A 17527-nucleotide genomic window follows, 5' to 3' on the forward strand; every position below is an offset into this window, starting at 1 on the left:
AGAAAGAACAAAATCAGGGGGAGTGGAAGAGAGAGAAGCAGGCTTCCCACCAAGCAGGGAGCCCAATGTGGGGCTCGATGTGGGGCTCGATGTGGGGCTTGATCCCAGGACCCTGGGATCATGACCTGAGCCGAAGACAGACGCTTAATGACTGAGCCACCTAGGCGCCCCAAATACCTTAAGTTTTTAAAAGCTTAAAATCTTGTTCTATGGATAAGACTACCAATATTTAGGAATAACCTTTAAAAGGCCTTTAAATAATGTTAGTCCCATTTCAAATTTAATTAAATGCTTTAAGCACATTTAACTAAATTTACAAATTTAATACATTTCATTTTCTTTTTAAAAGAAGTATTTAAAAAACTGCAGTTGTCTGACTTCACAAACAAAACTTTCAAGTTCTTACATAATGTTTATAAATGTAGTAAGCTTATAAATACAATAGTTAAGTACTTTAAACATTCTATTTCAGTTTATAAATTTAGTAAAATTTCAACTTAGCCAAATCTAAATCAATGACTCAATTACATATTCTGATTATCTGAAACACATCTATCCTTAATTCTAAGTTTTCTCGGAGTTAATGGCCACGAACCCATTATGGCATCCCACACAATTTGGGCGTTGGTGTCCCATTAAATTTTGGGGATTGGCCAGAATGTGACTGAATGTTTGACCATGACACCGATGGAAATTCCCGGGGTCCAACTTATTCTTTATAACAGCAGCTTCAAAACTTTCAAATAAGATGGCTCAGATTAACCTCTGTCACCCCCCACCAACGCGATTGGCTCACTTGATTTAATTTTGCATCTCTTTGGCTCATCAGATATGTACCTTTGTTTCCCTCCGACTCCAAAAATCTTTGACCTTCATCCTTTTCATATAGTTCTTCCCTCCTAGGACCACATGATTTTTGCAGAAATTAAAAGTCCAGCCAGATGACCTCCAGATCACATTCTTGGTTTTGTCTGACCCTCTGATCACAAGCCCCAATGTCATTTTACAGAAACCAGACCCTGGACAACTGGAGAACCCCCAGCTGGCCCACGTGGGGCTTCCCCAGTGGAGGAGAACGAGGACCCCAGTCCTAGACACAGAGCAGTGAGGATTTCTAGGCACACGCTGGTGCAACAGTCCCCACCCCCCCCCCTCAGCAAAGGCCTGGGAAAAAAGATTAGAATACCTTCCCAAAGTATTTCAGAAGCTTGCAGCTTCCCCTGAAATGTCCACACTTTCCTCAAAGTCAGTTTTACAAAATGATTCAACTTTCTCTCTCTGGCTGAGCCACAAAATAAGCACAGACGTCTGGGGTTGCAGCGAGTCATTTACTGAATCCTTATCGTGTACCCCATTCTGTGCTAAATCCCTTTTGCATGGGTCATCTCAACTTCATATGCATAAGAGCCCCATGAGATGGAGAGCATCCCTATTTTACAGATGAAGAAAACTGAGGCTAAGAGAGGTATAGCATGTGAAAGCGGGTCCAGCAAATCTTGGAATGAATGGCTAAAAATAAAACAGGGTTTATCTAAGGAAAGCACTTTTCACCACACTGGGCAATTTTCGTGTTTTCAGGTTTTCCTGTTTCCCTTTAAAGCCCAAGTCTGTAAACCTTTCCAGCAAAAGACCATTTAGTAAATATTTTAGGCTTTGTAGGCCAGAAGCATTCTGTCACAACTACGGAACCCAGCTTCGTTGTAAAGGGAAAGCAGCCCTGGACTCTGTGTGAACGAGGGCATGGCTGTGCTCCAAGAAAATTTGGTTTATAAAATCAGACCCTAGTTTGCTGAGGATGACAGTGTGCTGAAACGGACTGTGGTGATGGTTACTCAACTCTCGAAATGTACTAAAAATCAGCCAATTGTACACTTAAGATGGATAAATGTTCATGGTATGTAAACTCTACCTCAAGAAAGCTGTTAAAAACAAAAACCAGTTAGAGGGGGTGTCTCGGGGGTTCAGTCAGTGAAGCATCTGCCTTCTGCAGGTCATGGTCCCAGGGTCCTGGGATCGAGCCCCATATTGGGTTCCCTGCTCAGTGGGGAGTCTGCTTCTCCCTCTCCCTCTACCCCTCCCCCTGCTTGTGTGCACTCTCTCCCTCTCTCTCTCTCTCTCTTGCTCTCACTCTCTCAAATAAATAAATAAAATCTTTAAAAAAAAAAAAAACCAGTTAGCTTCCAGGTTTAAACAGCATGAGCTTGTTCACTGGCCACAAACAATTCTCCTCACGTAAAGCAAACCACCTCTTGTCTTTTTTGTGTGTGGGTTTTTTTTTTCCAAATTCCTCCTCATATTTTATTTATGATCTATTCCTCTCAGGATCATCAGGACAAGCACCCGAGAACCTACCAAGGAATGAGATAACTGTGCACAAAAAAATTTGGCGCTGTGTTTCCTTATTTACATTTATCTTTTTCTTAAATATACTTCTCCTCAGGCTGAACAGAGGCAGCCAAAGCTCTACTGTGAAACACAAAACAGTTCTGGAGAGTTCTTTATCAGTTCACATACAGAAAGGGAAATTCATGCCCATGATTTGATATCTGTAACCTCAGCCCTCTCTGTTCCCCAACCACACTGACACATTTGATCTTTTTGAAGCAATAACTATGTGTCATTCATTGCCTGTTTTCTTTTCTAAATCCCAACACAGGATAACCAACAAAGAATCAGAGCATGGTGTTACTTTCCCTTTATTTTAACATCTCCTTGGCTATGTTACACATTTTTTAAAAGTTTCAGGTACTTCTCTTATCCCCCTAGAACTCTAAAAGATACATGGAAGGACTTTGGTCTCCTCAGGGTATAGCTCAACTGGTGGCAATTAAGGAGGACAGAACACTGAGCCTCTTCCTTCGAGGGTGTTCCGAGCTGCAGAGTCACGTAAAAGCTCCTTGCTGGGTGAGTGTGGCTGGACCATGGAAAATGCCAGAAGAAAAACATCAGGCAACCTTAAGAACAACGTAAGTCCTGGACGTGTCCTACAAGCTCGCTCAAGAGAAAGCTGCAAGAGAAAAGGAACAGAGAACCTCAGAAGTCATTGCCTGTGGGCAGAAAAGCAGTGGTTTTCGGCTGGATCAAATGCTGGTCACTTCACAGTGAGCCATTCTGAGGTTCAAAACAGGAAACAAAAGGAAACCTTCTCATCTTTATAATGAATTTGCTTGATCTGCACTGCTTAGGCAGCTAATCTTTGCTCGATATGCTTTTGTTTTCTTCCATCATGTAACCTCCCTTCTGTGTGAAAGGCGAGGAGCATCACATGCACATGGGGGAGCGAGCTCCAAGGCGGGGGGAGAGAAGGAGGAGAAAGGGGCAGGCCAGAATGGGGAAGAGAGAAACAAGGAAAGGAAGTGATGATGAGGTGGGGGTAGATGAACAGGGGAAGGAAAAGAGAAAAGTTGGACTTTGAGAAAAGAGAAAACATCCAGGCTGTCCCAGACCAACCAGGTGTTGGATGCCAAGCCAGAAGAATTTTCTGAGGAGAGCCTCACAGGCCCACGGGGGAACCTATGTGGGTCTCCCTTCCACCAGGAGGATCTGAATGGATTTCTCTCTGGGCGAATACTCAAGCTCCACAACAGGCAACCTTCTGGCTGTCTCTGCTGATTTCAAAATGTCTGCATCCAACCGCCTCGATAACATGGGAGTCTCTGAGCGCCGACTCCTCACCAAAGAGGAGAACCACTCCCTTAACAAAAGCTACATTTGAAGAAATAATATTTATAGATCATGGCCAGCACACTCTGCTGTCTACTCTATTCACCTGCATGTACATAAATGTTCCTCTTGTGAAAACCAGAGCATCAGAGAATCGTGTTCTTTACCCATTTTACTGTGGCTTCAGTAAATCCAGTCTTGGATTTACTGAACTGAGTTTGGTGTTTGGCCATCAGGGAATATGAAGGGAGTTGATACAAAGTGGCTCATATCAGTGTAGCTTTACCGCCCTGAACATCCACTGTGCTCGGCCTGTTCATCCCTGTTCCCACTAACCCCTGGTACCCACTGATCTTTTTACTGTCTCCGTAGTTTTGCCTTTTCCACAGTGTCCTGTAATTGGAATCATACAGCATTAGGCTTTTTGGGTTGTCTTCTTTCTCTTAGCAACATACATTTAAGTTTCCTCCTTGTCTTTTCATGGCTTGATGGCACGTTTCTTTTTAGCGCTGCGTAATACTCCATTGTCTGGATGGACCACCGTTTGCTTGTCCATTCACCTACTGAAGAACATCTTGGTTGCTTCCAAGTTTTGGCAGTCATGAATAGAATTGCTATAAACATTTATGCACAGGTCTCTGGGTAGACACAAATTGCCAACTCATTTGGGTAAATGCCAAGCTGCATGATTATTGGATCACGTGTAATAAGAGTATGTTTACTTTTGAGAGAAAAAAAAAGTCTGCCAAACTCTCTTCTAAAATGGCTGTACCATTTTTCTTCACCAGCAATGCATAAGAGCTCCTGTAGCACATCTTCACCAGCATTTAATATTGTCAGTGCTTCAGATTTTAACTGTTCTAGCAGTGTGTAGTGGTACCATAATCAGAGATGTCTTTTGCAAATATTTCCTCCAGTCTATGGCTTGTCTTCTCATTCTCTTGAGAGAACAGTGCTTCTTAAACACAAGGCTTATTTCTCTTAGTGTGCTGAATATGGTGGTATGCCTTTGGTGTATTAAATTTATTTTTATTTTCATATCACTTTTCTACATTTAATTCTCTGCCATATTTCTATGATTCTTCCTGTTTACTTTCTTGACACAAATGGAATATACATGCATTGGAGAAATTATAGAAAATCTAGAAAATGAAAAAGAAAAATTATCATCTCCCTTCTCTTTTCCTTTCTCTTTTCCACATATGGAGGAGCTCTTTACTCCTCCATCCTTCCGTTAACATTTTGAAGCAAATGGTTTCCTTCTTTTTTTTTTTAATAATACTTACCTGTAGAGTTCTTGTACAAAATAAAATCATGTCATAGTACTGTTTCATAAGCCATTTTTAACACTTTCACACGCTATGAATCATTTTTGTACAGAGTTATGTACAGTAGTTACAGTATTTTATCATTTATTTCACCAATCCCCTTTTGTTGGATATTTTTAGTAGATTCTTAGTTTTCACAAAGCAGGTACAACAGTGAACATCCTTGTAGCTATTTCTTTGTGTAGATTCAAATTGATTTGCCTCATCTTTTATCCTAAAACTAGAACTGCAGACTCTAAAAAAATATGAAACCTTTTAAAGATTTTTATATTTATTGTCAGACTATTCTCTAAAAGGGTTGTATCAACTTATACATCTATCCATAATGTACAAAAGTATCTATTTCTTTTTTTTTAAGATTTTATTTATTTATTTGACAGAGAGAGATCACAAGTAGACAGAGAGGCAGGCAGAGAGAGAGAGAGGGCAGCAGGCTCCCTGCTGAGCAGAGAGCCCAATGCGGGACTTGATCCCAGGACCCTGAGATCATGACCTGAGCCGAAGGCAGCGGCTTAACCCACTGAGCCACCCAGGTGCCCCAAAAGTATCTATTTCTTAACCTTTGGCCATACAATGCACTATTTTGGTTTGATCTCTGTTATTTGTTAAACCAAAATACATTTTAAGGTTATTTCATTTTTTTTACCTCTTTGAGTAACAGCACCCAAACCCAGAAGGCTACCTTCTGCAAGAAGAGAGCCAGCAGCAAGTGGCTGTGGAATGTGCCACCCATGGCAGTAACTTAAAGGGAAATGGAAGAAAAAGGGCTTAGGTCAGGTGGACACATCAAGGAAATGTGTTGTGAAGTAACTCTCTATAGAACCTTCCAGAGAAAACATTGATGCCCCATGGAGAAAGCCCAACCCCTGGGATGCATGTCACACACACAGTCTAGAAGGTGAGTTAGTGTTGGCCAGAGAAACAGCAGAACCAACAGAAAGAACAATTGAGACCAGTTAAGCAAAGAGCTATTTTTCTCTTTCCTTCTCCAGCTTCACTCATGTAACAGATCGGGGAGATGTCATGGGAAAGGGAGAGAAGGCATCCCAAAGCAGACCACCTTCTCTATTCTTGTTTACCATACTCCACATTAGCGTCATTCTAAATACGAGGCATCTATTATCTGGGGGATATAATATTACTATTTTTTTTTAAGATTGATTTCTTTACATGAGAGAGGGCGAGAACAGCCAGGAGGGGCAGAGAGAGAAGGAGAAAGAATCTCAAACAGACTCTGCCCTGAGTGCAGAGCCCAACTCAGGGCTTGATCTCATAATCCTGAGATCCTGAACCTGAACCTGAACAAAGAGTTGGACTGATGGGCCAACACATCATGAAGGATTAACATCTAACTGATACATCATGACACATTTTCGTGGGGAAGGATAGGACCCCAGGGAAATGGATACAAGCCAAGTGTATTTTGATGAGACATAGAAATCCAACCAAGTCTAACAGTTTTCCAAAAAGAGGGGACGGGGGGAGCCCTAGGACAAATGTACCTTGCCTCCGAATTCTGGCTACTGTCAACCCCGGCAAAAATGGTTCTCCACAGGAGGCCAAAGTCAGGTTTGAGTTTATGGGTTGTGAGATGGAACACCTGGTGTTCTTTGCCCAAACTGTTTATTCAGGAAATTTGCTTTATGGGTAACCCACAGAGCACCTACAATTGCCCAGGGTCTCGGTGTTAAACTGGCTGACGCTGCATAACCCGTGTCCGGAGGCAGAAGAGATCATTCCTCAAACAAAACAGAATTTGAACAGAAAGCAGTAAACAAAGGACAAGGGAAATGCTGGCTCTCATCTCTTCTTCTCCAGAACCTGTCACCCCTGAGATAGTATAACAGGACCCTCAAGCTCCAAGCACAAAGTAACTTAATTCTGCCCCCTTTCTGGAACATCTCCAAGGGAACCTTCTCCCTGCCCCCTCCCTGACTCAAGTGCATGGGATCCATCCCCTGTACCTATAGAAGTTTTCATAGCACCTTCCCCACAGGCTTGTTGGAAATGTTAAGTGAAATAAGGCATTTTAAGTGCCTGTCCCCCGCAGAATGACTTCCCAGTCAGACTAGAATAATCAATGACCCTCCAATGCCAATCCTTGTTAGGAGGGGCCCCACTTCTGAGCACCAGCAGGCCTTTGTATATCCTCCTTCCTCTACGCACTTCGCCCTATGGAGCCCTCCCCATTTCAAATTCCCATTCACCTGCCATCTCCTGGCCTCCCTGCCCACCTCCCCTGCTGGCAGCAGACCAGAACCAGATGGCATTCGATGCAATCCCACAGCCCCGTGCTTACATCCCTTCTGACACTTCCCCTGTTGTCCTCGGCTTTTCCCTTGTCTCTGCTTTCTAGCCAGGTGCTTCCTAAACTTCCAGAGACCCACAGATGACCTGGCCACGTACTGGAAGTGAAAATGTGGATTCAGTACATCTGGGTGGGGCCTAGGAGTCTACAGTTCTGACAAACTCCCCGGGGGGAAGTTGATGCTGCCAGTTCACGAACCACACTTGTTTTGTTTTTTACTGAAGTGTAGTTGGCATACAATGTTCTATACATTTCAGGTATATAACATAGTGATTTGACAGTTCTATACATTATGCTATGCTCACCGTAAGTGTAGTTACCCTCTGTCACCATACCCCATTATTACAGTATTCTTGCTATATTCCCTATGCTGTCCTTTTCATCCTCATGACTTATTTATTTTATAACTAGAATTTTGTACATCTTGATGCCCTTTATTTATTTTCCTGTCCTCTCAACCCTCTCCCTTCTGCAACCACCATGTTTGTTCTCTGTATTTATTTTACTCCATTTCTAATTTTTTGTTTGTTCATTCATTTGTTTTTTGTTTTTTAGATTCTATATGTAAGTGAAATCGTATAGTATTTGCCTCCCTCTGTCTGACTTATCTCACATAGGAGAATACCTCTCGCTCCACACATGTTGTTGCAAATGGCAGGATGTCATTCCTTTTTATGGCTGAGTCAGATTCCATGGTGTATATACACATGTTTTTTTTTTAAGATTTTATTTATTTATTTGACAGACAGAGATCACAAGTAGGCTGAGAGGCAGGCAGAGAGAGAGGTGGAAGCAGGTTCCCCACTGAGCAGAGAGCCGGATGCGGGGCTCCATCCCAGGACCCTGGGATCACCACCTGAGCCGAAGGCAGAGGCTTTAACCCACTGAGCCACCCAGGCGCCCCTGTATATACACATCTTTATCCATTCATCTGTCGATGGATACTTGGGTTGCTTTTATTGTAACTGTTGTAAATAATGCTGCAATAAACATAAAGGTGCATCTATCTTTTTTAATTAGTGTTTTTGTTTTCTTTGGGTTAATACCCAGTAGTAGAATTACTGGATCATGTAGTAATTCTAGTTTTAATTTTTTGAGGAACCTCCATACTGTTTTCCATGGTGGCTGCACCAATTTACATTTCAACCATTAGTGCACAAGTATTCCGATTTCTCCACATTCTCACCAACACTTGTTATCTCATATCTTTTTGATACTAGTCATTCTGACAGGGGCAAGGTGATGTCTCATTATTGTTTTGATTTGCATTTCTCTGATAATCTGTGGTGTTGAGCATCTTTTCATGTATCTGTTGGCCATCCATATGTCTTTGGAAAAATGTCTGTTCAGGTCCTCTATTTTTAATCAGATTATTTAGTTTGGGTGGGGTTTTATGGCATTGAGTTGTAAGTTGTACGTTTTTAATAAATTTTTAATAAATATTGGATATTTGAATATTATTCCTTTATTGGATATATCATTTGCAAATATCTTCCTCCATCCATTTGATGTTTTATTGTTGATTTCCTTTGCTCTGGAAGAGCTTATTATTTTAGTGTAGTCCCAATAGTTTATTCTTTTGTTTTGTTTTGTTTTGTTTTGTTTATAAACATATAATATATTTTTATCCCCAGGGGTACAGGTCTGTGAATTGCCAGGTTTACACACTTCACAGCACTCACCATAGCACATACCCTCCCCAATGTCCATAACCCCACCCCCCCTCTCCCAACCCCCCTCCCCCCATCAACCCTCAGTTTGTTTTGTGAGATTAAGAGTCACTTATGGTTTGTCTCCCTCCCAATCCCATCTTGTTTCATTTACTCTTCTCCTACCCCCTTAACCCCCCATGTTGCATCTCCTCTCCCTCATATCAGGGAGATCATATGATAGTTGTCTTTCTCCGATTGACTTATTTCGCTAAGCATGATACCCTCTAGTTCCATCCACGTCGTCGCAAATAGCAAGATTTCATTTCTTTTGATGGCTGCATAGTATTCCATTGTGTATATATACCACATCTTCTTTATCCATTCGTCTGTTGATGGACATCTAGGTTCTTTCCATAGTTTGGCTATTGTAGACATTGCTGCTATAAACATTCGGGTGCACGTGCCCCTTCGGATCACTACGTTTGTATCTTTAGGGTAAATACCCAGCAGTGCAATTGCTGGGTCATAGGGTAGTTCTATTTTCAACATTTTGAGGAACCTCCATGCTGTTTTCCAGAGTGGTTGCACCAGCTTGCATTCCCACCAATAGTGTAGGAGGGTTCCCCTTTCTCCGCATCCTCGCCAGCATCTGTCATTTCCTGACTTGTTAATTTTAGCCATTCTGACTGGTGTGAGGTGGTATCTCATTGTGGTTTTGATTTGTATTTCCCTGATGCCGAGTGATGTGGAACACTTTTTCATGTGTCTGTTGGCCATCTGGATGTCTTCTTTGCAGATATGTCTGTTCATGTCCTCTGCCCATTTCTTGATTGGATTATTTGTTCTTTGGGTGTTGAGTTTGCTAAGTTCTTTATAGATTTTGGACACTAGCCCTTTATCCGATATGTCATTTGCAAATATCTTCTCCCATTCTGTCAGTTGTCTTTTGGTTTTGTTAACTGTTTCCTTTGCTGTGCAAAAGCTTTTGGTCTTGATAAAATCCCAATAGTTCATTTTTGCCCTTGCTTCCCTTGCCTTTGGTGATGTTCCTAGGAAGATGTTGCTGCAGCTGAGGTCGAAGAGGTTGCTGCCTGTGTTCTCCTCAAGGATTTTGATGGATTCCTTTCTCACATTGAGATCCTTCATCCATTTTGAGTCTATTTTCGTGTGTAGTGTAAGGAAATGATCCAATTTCATTTTTCTGCATGTGGCTGTCCAATTTTCCCAACACCATTTATTGAAGAGGCTGTCTTTTTTCCATTGGACATTCTTTCCTGCTTTGTCAAAGATGAGTTGACCATAGAGTTGAGGGTCTATTTCTGGGCTCTCTATTCTGTTCCATTGATCTATGTGTCTGTTTTTGTGCCAGTACCATGCTGTCTTGATGATGACAGCTTTGTAATAGAACTTGAAGTCCGGAATTGTGATGCCACCAACTTTGGCTTTCTTTTTCAATATTCCTTTGGCTATTCGAGGTCCTTTCTGGTTCCATATAAATTTGAGGATTATTTGTTCCATTTCTTTGAAAAAAATGGATGGTACTTTGATAGGAATTGCATTAAATGTGTAGATTGCTTTAGGTAGCATAGACATTTTCACAATATTTATTCTTCCAATCCAGGAGCATGGAACATTTTTCCATTTCTTTGTGTCTTCCTCAATTTCTTTCATGAGTACTTTATAGTTTTCTGAGTATAGATTCTTAGTCTCTTTGGTTAGGTTTATTCCTAGGTATCTTATAGTTTTGGGTGCAATTGTAAATGGGATTGACTCCTTAATTTCTCTTTCTTCTGTCTTGTTGTTGGTGTAGAGAAATGCAACTGATTTCTGTGCATTGATTTTATATCCTGACACTTTACTGAATTCCTGTACAAGTTCTAGCAGTTTTGGAGTGGAGTCTTTTGGGTTTTCCACATATAGTATCATATCATCTGCGAAGAGTGATAGTTTGACTTCTTCTTTGCCGATTTGGATGCCTTTAATTTCCTTTTGTTGTCTGATTGCTGAGGCTAGGACTTCTAGTACTACGTTGAATAGCAGTGGTGATAACGGACATCCCTGCCGTGTTCCTGACCTTAGCGGAAAAGCTTTCAGTTTTTCTCCATTGAGAATGATATTTGCGGTGGGTTTTTCATAGATGGCTTTGATAATATTGAGGTATGTGCCCTCTATCCCTACACTTTGAAGAGTTTTGATCAGGAAGGGATGCTGTACTTTGTCAAATGCTTTTTCAGCATCTATGGAGAGTATCATATGGTTCTTGTTCTTTCTTTTATTAATGTGTTGTATCACATTGATTGATTTGCGGATGTTGAACCAACCTTGCAGCCCTGGAATAAATCCCACTTGGTCGTGGTGAATAATCCTTTTAATGTACTGTTGAATCCTATTGGCTAGTATTTTGGCGAGAATTTTTGCATCTGTGTTCATCAAGGATATTGGTCTGTAGTTCTCTTTTTTGATGGGATCCTTGTCTGGTTTTGGGATCAAGGTGATGCTGGCCTCATAAAATGAGTTTGGAAGTTTTCCTTCCATTTCTATTTTTTGGAACAGTTTCAGGAGAATAGGAATTAGTTCTTCTTTAAATGTTTGGTAGAATTCCCCCGGGAAGCCGTCTGGCCCTGGGCTTTTGTTTGTTTGGAGATTTTTGATGACTGTTTCAATCTCCTTACTGGTTATGGGTCTGTTCAGGCTTTCTATTTCTTCCTGGTTCAGTTGTGGTAGTTTATATGTCTCTAGGAATGCATCCATTTCTTCCAGATTGTCAAATTTGTTGGCGTAGAGTTGCTCATAGTATGTTCTTATAATTGTCTGTATTTCTTTGGTGTTAGTTGTGATCTCTCCTCTTTCATTCATGATTTTATTTATTTGGGTCCTTTCTCTTTTCTTTTTGATAAGTCTGGCCAGGGGTTTATCGATCTTATTAATTCTTTCAAAGAACCAGCTCCTAGTTTCGTTGATTTGTTCTATTGTTTTTTTGGTTTCTATTTCATTGATTTCTGCTCTGATCTTTATGATTTCTCTTCTCCTGCTGGGTTTAGGGTTTCTTTCTTGTTCTTTCTCCAGCTCCTTTAGGTGTAGGGTTAGGTTGTGTACCTGAGACCTTTCTTGTTTCTTGAGAAAGGCTTGTACCGCTATATATTTTCCTCTCAGGACTGCCTTTGTTGTGTCCCACAGATTTTGAACCGTTGTGTTTTCATTATCATTTGTTTCCATGAATTTTTTCAACTCTTCTTTAATTTCCTGGTTGACCCATTCATTCTTTAGAAGGATGCTGTTTAGTCTCCATGTATTTGGGTTCTTTCCAAATTTCCTCTTGTGATTGAGTTCTAGCTTCAGAGCATTGTGGTCTGAAAATATGCAGGGAATGATCCCAATCTTTTGATACCGGTTGAGACCTGATTTAGGACCGAGGATGTGATCTATTCTGGAGAATGTTCCATGTGCACTAGAGAAGAATGTGTATTCTGTTGCTTTGGGATGAAATGTTCTGAATATATCTGTGATGTCCATCTGGTCCAGTGTGTCATTTAAGGCCTTGATTTCCTTGTTGATCTTTTGCTTGGATGATCTGTCCATTTCAGTGAGGGGAGTGTTAAAGTCCCCTACGATTATTGTATTATTGTCGATGTGTTTCTTTGATTTTGTTATTAATTGGTTTATATAGTTGGCTGCTCCCACGTTAGGGGCATAGATATTTAAAATTGTTAGATCTTCTTGTTGGACAGATCCTTTGAGTATGATATAGTGTCCTTCCTCATCTCTTATTATAGTCTTTGGCTTAAAATCTAATTGATCTGATATAAGGATTGCCACTCCTGCTTTCTTCTGATGTCCATTAGCATGGTAAATTCTTTTCCACCCCCTCACTTTAAATCTGGAGGTGTCTTCAGGTTTAAGATGAGTTTCTTGTAGGCAACATATAGATGGGTTTTGTTTTTTTATCCATTCTGATACCCTGTGTCTTTTGATTGGGGCATTTAGCCCATTAACATTCAGGGTAAGTATTGAGAGATATGAATTTAGTGCCATTGTATTGCCTGTAAGGTGACTGTTATTGTATATTGTATATTGTCTCTGTTCCTTTCTGATCTACTACTTTTAGGGTCTCTCTTTGCTTAGAGGACCCCTTTCAATATTTCCTGTAGAGCTGGTTTGGTATTTGCAAATTCTTTCAGTTTTTGTTTGTCCTGGAAGCTTTTAATCTCTCCTTCTATTTTCAATGATAGCCTAGCTGGATATAGTATTCTTGGCTGCATGTTTTTCTCATTTAGTACTCTGAATATATCATGCCAGCTCTTTCTGGCCTGCCAGGTCTCTGTGGATAAGTCTGCTGCCAATCTAATATTTTTACCATTGTACGTTACAGACTTCTTTTCCCGGGCTGCTTTCAGGATCTTCTCTTTGTCACTAAGACTTGTAAATTTGACTATTAGGTGACGGGGTGTGGACCTATTCTTATTGATTTTGAGGGGGGTTCTCTGAACCTCCTGGATTTTGATGCTTGTTCCCTTTGCCATATTGGGGAAATTCTCTCCAATAATTCTCTCCAATATACCTTCTGCTCCCCTCTCTGTTTCCTCTTCTTCTGGAATCCCAATTATTCTAATGCTGTTTCGTCTTATGGTGTCACTTATCTCTTGAATTCTCCCCTCGTGGTCCAGTAGCTGTTTGTCCCTCTTTTGCTCAGCTTCTTTATTCTCTGTCATTTGGTCTTCTATATAACTGCTAATTCTTTCTTCTGCCTCATTCATCCTAGCAGTGAGAGCCTCCATTTTTGATTGCACCTCATTAATAGCTTTTTTGATTTCAACTTGGTTAGATTTTAGTTCTTTTATTTCTCCAGAAAGGGCTTTTATATCTCCCGAGAGGGTTGCTTTAATATCTTCCATGCCTTTTTCGAGCCCGGCTAGAACCTTGAGAATCGTCATTCTGAACTCTAGATCTGACATATTACCATTGTCTGTATTGATTAGGTCCCTAGCCTTTGGTACTGCCTCTTGTTCTTTTTTTTGTGGTGAATTTTTCCGCCTTGTCATTTTGTCCAGATAAGAGTAGATGAAGGAGCAAGTAAAATACTAAAAGGGTGGCAACAACCCCAGGAAAATATGCTTTAGCCAAATCAGAAGAGATCCCAAATCGTGAGGGGGGAGAAAGGGGATAAAAAGAGGTTCAGAAAGAAAAAAAAAAAAAGAAACAATTAAAAAAAGAAAACCGATAAAGAAAAAATATAAAAAGGAAAAAATATATATATATATATATTAGATAAACTATTTAAAAAACGTTAAAAAAGAAAACAGTAAACGTTAAAAAAATTTTAGCAGAAGAAGAGAAAAAAAAATTGAAAAAGAAAAAAAAATTAACTGCAAGGCTAAAGAATCATGGGGAGAAAGCCATGAGTTCCGTGCTTTGCTTTCTCCTCCTCTGGAATTCCGCAGCTCTCCTTGGTATTGAAACTGCACTCCTTGGTAGGTGAACTTGGTCCTGGCTGGGCTTCGTGTCGATCTTCTGGGGGAGGGGCCTGTTGTAGTGATTCTCAAGCGTCTTTGCCCCGGGCGGAGTTGCACCGCCCTTACCCGGGGCCGGGCTGAGTCATCCGCTCGGGTTCGCTTTCGGGAGCTTTTGTTCCCTGAGCGCTTTCCGTAGAGTCCGGAGGGCGGGAATGAAGATGGCGGCCTCCTGGTCTCCGGCCCGGAGGAGCCGAGAGCCCGGGGCCCCACTCCTCAGTGCGCCCTCAGAGAACAGCGCCCAATTACTCCCGTCACCCTGCCTCCGGCCGCGCTCCGAGCTGACCGAGCCTGCGACCGGTTCAAGGTAACCCCGAGCTGAGAGTCACTCCTCGGCTCTGTCTCTGTAGCCGGCTTCCCCGCTCTAATACCTGTAAGCTCTGCGACACTCAGACACCCCCGATCCTTCTGTGACCCTGCGGGACCTGAGGCCACGCTGACCCTGCGTGGGCTTCACCCCGGTTAAGCCTCTGGAGCGATGTCCCTCAGCGGAACAGACTTTTAAAAGTCCCGATTTTGTGCTCCGTTGCTCCGCCGCTTGCCGGGAGCCGGCCCCTCCCCCCGCGGTCTATCTTCCCGCCGCTTTGGATTCCCTTCTCCGCCAGTCCTACCTTTCAGAAAGTGGTTGATTTTCTGTTTCTAGAGTTGCTGTTCTTCTCTTCGATCTCCCGTTGGATCTGTAGGTGTTTGCAATCTTTAGATAAGCTAGCTAGCTGATCTCCGCTACCTGAAGTAGTCTCAGCTGCTACTTCTCTGCCATCTTGACTCCTCTCCCAATAGTTTATTCTTTTTGTTTCCCTTGCCTGAGGAGACATATCTAGAAAAATGTTGCTAAGGCTTATGTCCAAGATATTATTGCCTATGCTTTCTTTTAGGAGTTTTATGGTTTCGGGTCTTACATTTAGTTCTCTAACATGGACAACACTTTGAGTATCATGATGCTAGACAGTGAGTTCTTTGATATCAGGTATCCTGTCTCCTTCACTGAGTATCTCCAACACTCAGCCCATTCTCAGATAGGTGAAGTCATCTTCTAAATGTTGGTTAAATGAATATATAATAAAATCATATATGAATATATGATTGAATATATTTTACTCAATCTTATTCAAAATATGATTGAATATATATGCCCCAATTACTCACTTCTGTAACAAGGCAGCAGCATGCTTCCTGGTCTAGAAAAGTTTTGCCTCAACTTCCTGTACTCTACTCAGGACCATTACATTTACTTCTCATCTTCCTGTTCCAACCTGTGATTCCATTGTTACGGTTACTATCAATGAGAAGATGTCACAGTCATGGTAAAGTGGAATAGACAAGGAAAAGAATGAGATGTAGGTGAAGAGGAGAGGGGAAAGAAGGAAAGGGAGAAGATATGGATAAAAGGAGATGAATAGAGAATGTCAGAGGAAAGAGAAACCCCTAATCCTTTACCTCATGTAATTCCAGTTCACACATCTATTATCCTCACACACCTGAACTTCTTCTCGATACTTTCCCCATGTACTGACCTCAACCTTCTTCATTTATTAATTTATCTATTCAATACATCTACCTAGCAACAGCCACTGAAACAAGGATACATTTATGAGCAAAAGCTAATATAAACTTGGAGTTTACAGTCCAGAGGGTAGGTAGAGAAAGAGACTAATTAAATAAGCACCCATTGTAAAATTACAACAATGTTAACAGCAGAGGGGTCTTCTCTGGAAAATAAATGGTTGAGCTGAGTTTTTGCAGGAATTAGCCAGGTGAAGGGGAAGTGGAATTTTGCAAGAAGAAAGCATTGCATGTATAAAGGCACTGCAGGTTCAGTGAGCATGGCACACTGGAGGAACAGAAAGGTCAGAGGTCCTGGGACACCTGGCTGGCACAGTCAGTTAAGCATCTGACTTTTGGTTTTGGCTCAGGTCATGATCTCAGGGTCATGAGATAGAGCCCCATGTCAGGCTCTGTGCTCAGTGGGGAGTCTGCTTGAGGTTCTCTCCCTCTCCCTCTGTCCCTCCTGCTCATACTCAATCTCTCTCTCTCTCTCTCTCTCTCCCTCTAAACTAAATAAATAAATCTTTTAAAAAGAGTGAGAGAGAGAGATGGAGGGAGGTCAGTCCAGAGGTCCTGGAGCCCTAGATAAGAGGGTTGACCAGAGAAGAAAGAGCCCGTGTGGTAGCCAGCCTCCAAGATGGCCCCCAGTGACCTCTGCCTCTTGGTATTCACACTCACGTGTAGTTCCCTCCCACATTGTACCAGAGTCGGTGTGTGTGACCAATTGCACACAACAGAAGTGATGGCATGGCACTTCTAAGATTAGGTTATAAAAGCTATGGCTTCCGTCTTGGGTACATTCTTGCTTTCCTCTCCCTTGGATCACTCACTTTGAGAGAAGTAAGCTGCCATGTTTTGAGCAGCCCTGTAAAGAGGCACATGTGCCCAACCATCCGTAAGGAACTAAGGCCTGCCAATGACCATCGGTGAGCCTACATGCATATTCTGTAGCCCTAATCACACCTTGAGATGAATGCAGCCCTGGTCAACAGCTAAACTTGAATTTCATGAGAGACCCTAAGTCAGATCTACCCAGCCAAGCCACAGCTGGATTCTTAGCCTTCAGGAACTGTGTGAGATAACAGATGTTTGCTGCCATCAGCTTCTAAATTTCAGGGTGATTTGTTATGCAACAATAGGTAACTAATGCAGCCTAGGTCAGAGCATACCCTATATCACTAACATGCTAAGGTTTTGGGGGCCTTGTAAACTCTCCCTAGTACCCTAAGGGAAAAAGAGAATGAGATGGCAGTTAGTATCACTTCAGAAGATAGAGAGAAGCTTCTGGACAATTTGGGGGAAGTGGCAAGCCTATTGTGAACATAGAGATAACAGCTGCGCTCCTTCATGTGCTCACTGCAGTTCATCGTAATCTGTTAACCTAGGTAAAGTCCAGGGTACCATGGGCCCAGATAAGTTCAAATGAAATAAGTCTTATAAAAGTTTTAAATCTTTTCATTGGCTTTTAACTTTTATTTTAGTAGTTAAACCATAAGATCCTAACTTAAAGTATTAAAATTTAAG

The sequence above is a fragment of the Enhydra lutris genome, unplaced genomic scaffold (genome assembly GCF_002288905.1).
Source record: "Enhydra lutris kenyoni isolate GAN:26980312 unplaced genomic scaffold, ASM228890v2 scaffoldscaffold52, whole genome shotgun sequence".
Classification (NCBI taxonomy): Eukaryota; Metazoa; Chordata; class Mammalia; order Carnivora; family Mustelidae; genus Enhydra; species Enhydra lutris.